Source organism: Pan paniscus, chromosome 4 (assembly GCF_029289425.2).
Source record: "Pan paniscus chromosome 4, NHGRI_mPanPan1-v2.0_pri, whole genome shotgun sequence".
Lineage (NCBI taxonomy): Eukaryota > Metazoa > Chordata > Mammalia > Primates > Hominidae > Pan > Pan paniscus.
In genome coordinates this window covers 37,517,061-37,527,520 of record NC_073253.2, presented here as the reverse complement: position 1 = coordinate 37,527,520, position 10,460 = coordinate 37,517,061, and the positions used below count along the sequence as shown (strand labels likewise).

At 44.6% G+C, this 10,460-nt stretch overlaps 1 pseudogene; it reads left to right on the top strand.

Moving 5' to 3' along the window:
- Positions 1–8,503: 8,503 nt before the first annotated feature.
- LOC100968784 (actin, cytoplasmic 1-like) lies at positions 8,504–10,250 on the top strand (annotated as a pseudogene).
- The last annotated feature ends 210 nt before the right edge of the window (positions 10,251–10,460 follow it).

Sequence of the window (10,460 nt, the reverse complement as noted above, 5' to 3'; positions counted from 1 at the left end):
TGCGCGGCCCGGCGTCCCCGCCACGCCCCGCGGGGCGGGTTTACTAGAGGGCGGTACCCTGCTCCCGCCAGTCCCTTTACCCCTCGTGCGCCCCTTTACCCGTAGTGAAACGTGCCCTCCTCCTCTCTCTCGGACTGCCCCTCTTTTTACTTCAGGCGCAAGTTACACTATCCCGGTCTCCACAGCCTGGGCCTTTGGGGAAACTAACGTCTCTTTGGGACGTTGCTTTGCGGGATTATCTGCTTAATGGACGGAGTGACCTAAAAAATGTATTAAGGGTATTTTCGATGTCATTATCTGGTGTCAGATGAGGCAAAGTGATGCATGTGTAGTGAAACAAACTGCCATCATGCACGTACTCAAGAAAATCCTTGCCCTTTACCTCAAATCCCTGCAAGAAGGTTTGTAGATAACGTGCCTTTCAAACGAAATGACTAATAGAACTTCTTCAGATGATCACCTATAGTGTATCCTAAATATTTAACTTACAAGAATGTGTGTCGCACACAAAAGCTTGGGCTTCCTGATCAGAAAAACCGGCTTACAATCGAGGTTCCACCCTTTAATAGCTAGACAATTAGCTAGACAACACTGATACGTATGCCGTTTAGCCTCGCAGCTGATCAGTCTGCAAAATGGAAATAATAATGTCCATTTTACAGATTAGGTATAAGGGTTAAAACACCTAGCTCATTGTCTGACGCATGGTAGATGCTGAACAACATTTGACTATTTTATATGTTCAAAAATATATTTGTTGCATAAAATGAGGCACATCTACAGTGAGCTCTAGCAGTCCCTTCCTAAGAGAATCTCCTGAGGAATACAGGGCAGAATCGCCCTTTTTAAAATTGCTTTTCTTTTTCTTTCTTTCTTTTTTTTTTTTTTTTTGAGACAGATTCTCACTCTGTCGTGCAGTGGCTTGATCTCGGCTCACTGCAACCTCCGCCTCCCGGGTTCAAGTGATTCTCCTGCCTCAGCCCCTAGAGTAGCTGGAATTATAGGCGCGTTCCACTATGCCTGGCTAATTTTTTTTTTTTTTTTTTTTTGTATTTTTAGTAGAAACGGGGTTTCACCACGTTGGCCAGGCTGGCTAGAACTCCTGACCTCAGGTGAGGCCCACCTCACCCTCCCAAAGTGCTGGGATTACAGTCATGAGCCACCGAGCCCACCCCCTTTTTAAAATTTCTTGGTACCATCCTTCAAAGACACCCATATGACTGTCTTTTTCCTTCCCTAGCCTGACTTACTCATTCTCACTTTCATGACTGGTCCTGGAATCCCCTTCATCCCGCCAGCCCAAGGCCCTTACTTTAAATCCAGGATCAAAACTGAGCAAAGTCTACCATGACTCACCCCACGTGTTCAATCTTCCCTGGATGCTTTGGAGTCACCCAGCAGTCATCATTATTTTTAGTATATTTCTTTTTTAAATTATTGTTTGGTCCTTCGTAAGGGTTTTGTTCAGCTTCGTAGTTATAAATCCTGGTTCATAAACGTGTTTAGAGGCAAGATTCTTGTCTTCCATAAATCTTCCTTCCCCAACCTCCTCCACCTGTGTTTTGTGCACAATGGGCACAGAATTCAATAAATATTTTTATTCTGCTGGCTGGTATACTGAAGTGCAATTCCAAGTCACACAGCAGCGCTGTGAAATACTGGAGGGAGGGGTAGATAAAACACAACAGCAAACTTACCAAAGCAAAATGACATGCACACACACACACAAACACACACACACACACACACACAAACAGCAGCTACAAGCCACAAACCAAAAGATGGTGCAGCTAGGGCTTTTGCTACCGTTAAGGTCTTTCCTTTGATTAGGTAGCAAAAACCATGTAACTCGTCATATTTTCCTTTTTTGCTTTGGTTTCAAGAAGCTCAGAGCTCAGTTTTGTGCTAATTTGCAGGAGTTTCTCTCAAACTAGGTTTCCCAATACAAATACCTGCTGTTTCCCCCCAATCCCCAATTCTGCCTCCCTCCTTTTACCCCCTTTCTCTTTGTTTTAATTGATTTGTATCTGTGCCTTTACTATAAATCAATAATCAGTAAATGTCAGCAGCCAAAAGACCTCTGCTGCTACTGCCATTGTGTGTTTCCAGGCCCATTCCCAGGCTCTGGAGGACACTTTGTGAGTTTATCTGTGTCTGTGTATACAGTTGACCCTTGAACAACAGTTTCGAATTGTGCAGGTGTGTCAGAGGTGTTTGAACCAAAGCAACTCCATCTTGAATAGGGTCTGGGTAATATGAGGCTGAGATCTGCTGGGCTCTCTTCCCAGGAGGTTAGGCATTCTTAGTCACAGGATAAGATGGGAGGTTGGCAGGACTGGTTTCACTAGACACAGACCACAAAGACCCTGCTGATAAAACAGGATGCTGTAAAGAAGCTGGCCAAACCCCACCGAAACCAAGATGGTGACAAAAGTGTTTTCTGGTTGTCCTCAATGTTCATTATATGCTAATTATAATGTAGCATAATAAAATAAACTCCCACCAGCACCCTGACTGTTTACAAATACCATGGCAACACCTGGAAGTTACCCTATATGGTCTAAAAAGGAAAGGAACCCTCAGTCCCAGGAAATCCCCACCCTTTCCTGGAAAGCTCATGAATAATCCACCCCTTGTTTAGCATATAATCAAGAAACAACCATAAGTATACTCAGTCAAGCAGCCCATGCCACTGCTGTATGCAGTAGCCGTTTTTTCATTTCTTTACTTTCTTAATAAACTTCCTTTCATTTTATAGACTTGCCCCAAATTATTTCTTGCACGAGACACAAGACCTTGCTCCTGGGGTCTGGATGGGGACCGCTTTCTGGCAACAGGCCCACTTAGAAGAGGAGTTTTTTCAATAAATACAGTCAGCCCTCCATATTGGCAGGTTTTGCATCCACAACCAGACAAGGATGGAAAATACAGTATTCCCAGGATGCAGAAACCCACATATAGGCAAGGCCCACTTTTCTGTGGGTTTCTTAGGGCCAACTAGGGAACTTCTGTGTGCACTCAAGCATGAGTTTTCATATCCTTAGCAGTTCTGTAACCAATACCCCACAGATATCAGGGGACAACCATTCTATATTGTATTCTTGAGTCTATGGGTTAAGATTAAGGAGTTTGGCGCCGCCTTTAAGGATAAGAATCAGAAAGACTTGTTTCAGGTTTCAGGAGTTTACAATAGTGGTTAAGAATGTGAACCCTGGGACTAGACTGCCTGGGGTCAATCCTAGCTCTGCATCTTACTAACTGTGTAATATTGGACAAGTTACTTAACCTCTCTATGCCCCAGTTTCTTCATCTGTAAAAGGTAGATGATGAAAAACTTAAATGAGCTAATAATTGTAAAGTGCTTAGGATAGTGCTGGTACTTATTAAGCCCCACATGAATGTAAACCAAAATAAAATTATGAACCCCCACCCCACCCCGGGCTATCTGAATGGACCCCTCCTCTCAGCCAAGGGCATTCCAAAGTTAACCTGAAAAACTAGGTCAGCCCACTAAGCGAAGGGGGAATCAGACATGCCTCTTTATACCCTTCTCTCTTTTGTAATTCAAGCACAGCTGACCATTAACAAGTGACCTTAAGACCAATAGAACAGACTCTGTAAGTCTGATAAGAAATATTTGCAATCAGGCTGGGTGCAGTGGATCACACCTGTAATCCCAGCACTTTGGGAGGCTGAGGCAGGAGGATCACGAGGTCAGGAGATCGAGACCAGCCTGACCAATATGGTGAAACCCTGTCTCTGCTAAAAATACAAAATTAGCCAGGCGTGGTGGCACATGCCTGTAATCCCAGCTACTCAGGAGGCTGAGGCAGGAGAATCACTTGAACCCAGGAGGCAGAGGTTGTGGTGGGCTGAGATTGTGCCATTGCACTCCAGCCTGGGAAACAGGAGCAAAACTCAGTCTCAAAAAAAAAAAAGAAAAAAAGAAATATTTGCAATCTGTTCTCTCTGAAGCCTGCTACATGGAGGCCTCATCTGAAAGATAAAACCTTGGTGTCCACAACCCCTTATCATAACCCAGACCTTCCTTTCTATTGATTCCAGGTCTCTAGATAATAACTCTTTCAACCAATTGCCAATCAGAAAATCTTTGAATCTGCCTATGTCCTGGATGACCCCCCTTTTCCAGTTGTCCCACCTTTCTAGACTGAACCAATGTACATCTTACATGTATTGATTGATGTCTTATGTCTCCCTAGAATGGGTAAAACCAAGCAGTACCTTGGGCCACCGAGGTACCTTGGGCCAGTACCTGGCCACCTTGGGCACATGTTCTCAGGATCTCCTGGGCCTATGTCACAGCCCATTGGTCACTCATATTTGGGTCAGAATAAATCTCTTGAAGTATTTCACAGAGTTTAACTCTTTTTGTCAACATAATATTTAACAAACATAAAGTTTGTTAAATAAATAAGTCATTTTGGAAAGAGGTCCCAAATAAGAAACTAACAGCATGGTAGAATTCACATTCATATGAATATAAAAATGTACATATTATCATTAATGACATCATGCTGAATTCATGTCTGATTCATAATTTTGTATGAAAAGGACTCATGTTTGACTTATTCACCACTGTATCCCAACATGTAGCAAAGCCTTACGCACAGCAGTTAATAAATATTTCTTGAATGTAAATAAGTGCTGTTTGAACAATCCTTTTGTTTTCCATTTAATAATATGTCACAGAGACTTCCCATTGCAGCAAGATGACTACTAAGACAACCTGAATCCCCACCTCCCCACACACACCATCTTCCTCTGGGCTTTGCTCTTTCGGGTCTGGACTCTGAGGAGGCAGGCTGATGGAAGGCCATTTCAGGTCAGTTCAGGAGAGTACTAACTGTAGGGAGGCCTGCAGAATCTAGGCAGGGAGATGCCCTCCAGCATTTGAAATGGAAACTAACTAAGCTGCATTTCTCACTGTCTAGCACCCTTTTGTTCTGTTATCCTTAAACCTAATTGAATACTGTTTAAATATTCCAGCCTGGCCTCAGGTGAACTACAGGAATGAGTTTATAAAGGTCTTTACAAGGGATAAGTCCATCCACCTTTGAGATTTAGGATTGAAGAGATCTGAGAGATTAACAGCACTGAGTGAATCTGGCAGAACAAGAGAAAAGTCTAGCCATCTCCTCCCTGAGTGATAATTCTTGCATTGCCAATCTTGGAAGGTTGAGGTGCTACTGTTGACCCTTGAACAACACAGTGGTTAGAGGTGCCAACCCCTGTGCGGTCAAAAATCACATATAACTTTTGACTCACCAAAATCCTAGCTACTAATAGTCTACTATTGACTGGAAGCCTTACCAATAACATAAACAGTCAATTAACACATATTTATATGTTATATATAGGATATATTGTATTCTTACAATAAAGCAAGCTAGAGAAAAAAGTGTTATTAAGAAAATCATAAGGGGCCGGGCATGGTGGCTCAGACCTGTAACCCCAGCACTTTGGGAGGCTGGGGTGGGCAGATCACTTGGGGTCAGGAGTTCGAGACCAGCCTGGCCAACAATGATAAAACCCCATCTCTACTAAAAATACAAAAATCAGCCAGATATGGTGGCGGGCACCTATAATCCCAGCTATTCAGGAAGCTGAGGCAGGAGAATTGCTTGAACCTGGAAGGCGGAGGTTGCAGTGAGCTAGGATCGCGCCACTGCACTCCAGCCGGGGTGACAGACCAAGACTCTGTCTCAAAAAAAAAAAAAAAAAAAAGAGAGAGAGAGGGAAATATATTTACTATTCATTAAGTGGAAATGCATCATCACACAGGTCTTCATCCTTGTGTCTTCACATTGAGTAAGCTGAGGAGGAGGAAAAAGAGGGATTGATAGAGGTGAAAGAAGTTGGAGTGGGTGGAAAAGGAAGCAGGAGAGGCAGGTCTACTCAGTGTTACTGTTATTGAAAAAAATCTACATATGAGTGGACCTGCACAGTTCAAACCTATGTTGTACAAGGGTCAACTGTATTTTATTAAAGAACACTACAGACTCCCTTACAATTGAGAGGTGTTTTCCCCGTACACTTACTGGGCTGTGAACTCACAGTTCTTGCCATCCCCTCACACCATTCTTTCCCACTAGACTCCAAGCTCCTCAAGATTAGAGACCAAATTACATTCATTTTGGTATCCCTAGCATCAAGCTTAATGCCCAGTGCCTAGTAGATGCACAGTGTATATTATAAAAATCAAGGGTGGGACTGAGATAGATTTCTAATTTTGACAAAAACAATAGACTGGTCATGTTGTTATCCTCCTGGAACTATGAAGCAACCTGCATGCAAGGAGCCTTCTGCAGTGCTCCAGAACTCAATGTACAGTTACCATGATATTTTATTTCTATTCAATAAAACCAAGTAGCCAACCGCAGAACACACCCCTGGAGAGATTACTTAAATAAGGAAGTATTAATATCATTGATAAAAGTATATTTTTGTGAAATATCTCTGATAATTAACTCTAGATGCCTGAGAGACCTAGAAAGATCCCCTTCCTTCCCTTCCACTTGTGCATCTTTTCAAACTCTTTCAGTCTTGCCTCTTACTGGAGCCCCTGCAGTGGTACCCAATCTCTTTCAGGCTTTGCATGAGTACAACATGATAGCGCCTTACTTCAGGCCCAAGCCATGTGCACCCATGAGACAGGAAACAGGAGAACAGGGGAACAGGAGCCTATGGATCAGTGACTCCCCTTTCATTCTGCAGACAGCAGATGGCTCTAAGATGCATTCCATAAGGCCCTCAGATGATCTCGTGGAATCAAGCATCAGTCATGTGTAGCAAGGGCAAACTCAATAATCCACCTTTGCATTGGCTTTTCCTCTTTCTCTGTTTGACTTACCCATTTCTCAATCCTGGCCCCATAATCACTTTCTGAACAAGTAGGGTAGTAACTACACTTGGAAAAATATTGTTCCAACTCATTCACTGAGTAATTCAGAATGCTGCCAGCTTTGAATGGGACACCGATCAAGAGTGGACTCTGCGTCAAGTCTAGGCTACAGTGCAAGCTCACTTGCCACGACCCAGCAGATCCAATGATGCTGATGTATCTGTTGGGTAAGGATACTGCCTATGAAGATTCTGGTAAACCCTAAGAGGGGAGTATCATATAGACCATGCCCACTGTGGTAGAGAAGTGCTAACTTTTTGAGGGACAACTCCAGAAATGCTCCTGGGCCCCAGGAGAGACTTAGAAATCAAAGACCTAAAAGAAACAAAACTTGCAATCACAGAAAAGGAAATCTAGGGAAGAGGCCAGGAGTGCACATAAAGCATGTGATTTTTGTGTCCCCTGTTAATCCTCACTGAAGAATATCTACCTCTGTGGAGACACTTAATAACCAAGTGGACAGGATGACTTGTCCTATGGATGTCAAGCAGCCTGTCTTCCCAGCTACCTCAGTGTTGGTCTATGAACAGAGTAGTCATAGCTGCAGGGGTGCAGGCTGTGGTAGGCAGCCTGTATGATGGCCATCAAGGATTCCTGTCTCCTGGCATTCCTGCCCTTGTGTAATCTCCTCTCCATATTAACTTAATTTTGATAAATAGAATATGGCAGAAGTGACAATTATCACTTCTGATATCAGGTTAGTAAAAGGGCTTCCATCATGGGTGCTATTTCTCATTTTTTCTTGGGTTGCTCATGCTGGGGGTAGCCAGTTGCTATGTCATGAAGCAGCCCTGTAAAGAGGCCCACATGATGAGGAACTAAGGCCTACCAACAACAACATGATTGAGCTTAGAAGAGAATCCCTCCAAGTTGAGTCTTCAGATGAGACCACAGCCCCACACTGCGTCTTGACTGCAGTCTCTTGAGATAACTTGAAGCAGAGGGACCCAGCTTAACGGTACCCAAACTCCTGACCCACAGAAACTATGAGATAATAAATATTTCTTGTTTTTAGCCAGTAACTTTTGAGGTAATTTGTTATGTGGCAATAGATAACTAATACAGGGATTATGAATGGGCTGTCTTCTATGAAGGCTGATCTAGCTACTGCTACTGCTGACCAGTGGTAGAGTCTACTGAAGCTGAGCATATGCATACTCTATGACCCAAAAATTCTCCAAGTATCCAGCACAAATGCTTACACATGTTTCCAAAAGACATATACAAGTATATTCATGGGAGCACTATTTATAACGGCCAGAAACTGGAACTAATACAACTCTGTGGCTTCCCCTTTCACTCTCTGATTAGTGTGTTTGATGAACAAAAGTTTTCTGTTTTAGATTTAGATTTTAGTAGTCTAGCTACTACATTTTTGTCTTTATAGTTAGTGCTTTTTGTATCCTATTTAAGAAATATTCATCTACAAGCAAAGATTATGAAGATATTATCCTATGTTTTATTTTAAAGAGATTTTTATTATTTTAACTTTCACATTTAGATCTACATTCCACCGCCGAGACTGCATCCGCCTTGCGAGCACAGAGCCTCGCCTTCGCTGCTCCACTGCCAGTCCACACCTGCCACCAGCTCACCATGGATGATGATATCACCGTGCTCGTCATCGACAACAGCTCCGGCATGTGCAAGGCCGGCTTCACGGGCGACGATGCCACCCGGGCAGTCTTCCCCTCCATTGTTGGGCACCCCAGGCACCAGGGCGTGATGGTGGGCATGGGTCAGAAGGATTCCTATGTGGGCGACGAGGCCCAGAGCAAGAGAGGCATCCTCACCCTGAAGTACCCCATTGAGCATGGCATTGTCACCAACTGGGACGACATGGAGAAGATCTGGCACCACACCTTCTACAATGAGCTGCGCGTGGCTCCTGAGGAGCAACCCATGCTGCTGTTTGAGGCCCCCCTGAACCCCAAGGCCAACTGCAAGAAGATGACCCAGATCATATTTGAGACCTTCAACACCCCAGCCATGTACTTGGCCATCCAGACTGTGCTGTCCCTGTACGCCTCTGGCCGTACCATTGGCATCGTGTTGGACTCCAGTGATGGGGTCACCCACACTGTGCCCATCTACGAGGGGTATGCCCTCCCCAACGCCATCCTGCGTCTGGACCTGGCTGGCCGGGACCTGACTACCTCATGAAGATCCTCACCGAGCGCCGCTACAGCTTCATCACCACGCGGAGCGGGAAATCATGGGTAACATCAAGGAAGAAGCTGTGCTACCTCGTCCTGGACTTCGAGCAGGAGATGGCTACCGCGGCTTCCAGCTCCTCCCTGGAGAAGAGCTACCAGCTGCCCAACAGCCAGGTCATCACCATTGGCAATGAGTGGTTCTGCTGCCCCAAGGCGCTCTTCCAGCCTTCCTTCCTGGGCATGGAGTCCTGTGGCATCCACGAAACTACCTTCAACTCCATCATGAAGTGTGACTTGGACATCCGCAAAGACCTGTACACCAGCACAGTGCTGTCTGGCGGCACCACTATGTACCCTGGCATTGCTGACAGGATGCAGAAGGAGATTACCGCCCTGGCGCCCAGCAGGACGAAGATCAAGATCATTGCTCCTCCTGAGCGCAAGTACTCTGTGTGGATTGGAGGCTCCATCCTGGCCTCGCTGTCCACCTTCCAGCAGATGTGGATCAGCAAGCAGGAGTATGAGGAGTCTGGCCCTCCATCGTTCACCGCAAATGCTTCTAGGCGGACTGTGACTTAGTTGTGTTACACCTTTTCTTGACAAAACCTAACTTGCGCAGGAAACAAGATAAGATTGGCATGGCTTTATTTGTTTTTTTTTGTTGTTGTTTTGTTTTTTTGTTTTTTTTTTGGCTTGACTCAGGATTTAAAAACTGGAACAGTGAAGGTGACAGCAGTCGGTTGGAGCGAGCATCCCCCAAAGTTCTACAGTGTGGCCGAGGACTTTGATTGTACATTGTTCTTTTTTTAATAGTCATTCCAAATATCATGGGATGCATTGTTACAGGAAGTCCCTTGCCATCCTAAAAGCCACCCCACTTCTGTCTAAGGAGAATGGCCCAGTCGTCTACCGAGTCCACACAGGGGAGGTGATAGCATTGCTTTCGTGCAAATTATGGAATGCAAATTTTTTTTAATCTTCGCCTTAATACTTTCTTATTTTGTTTTATTTTGAATGATGAGCCTTCGTGCCCCCCTCTCTTTTTTGTCCCCCAGCTTGAGATGTATGAAGGCTTTTGGTGTCCCTGGGAGTGGGTGAAGGCAGCCAGGGCTTACCTGTGCACTGACTTGAGACCAGTTGAATAAAAGTGCACACACACACACATAAAAAGATCTACATTCCATCCAGAATTCATGTTTGTGTATGGTATGGGGTAGAAGTTAATATTAAATATTTTTCTGGCCCAGTGCAGTGGCTCATGCCTGTAATCTCAGCAGTCAGATGGCTTGAGTCCAGGAGTTTGAGACCAGCCTGGGCAACATGGCAAAACCCCTTCTCTATAAAAAAGTACAAAAATTAGCTGGGCATGGTGGTACACGCGT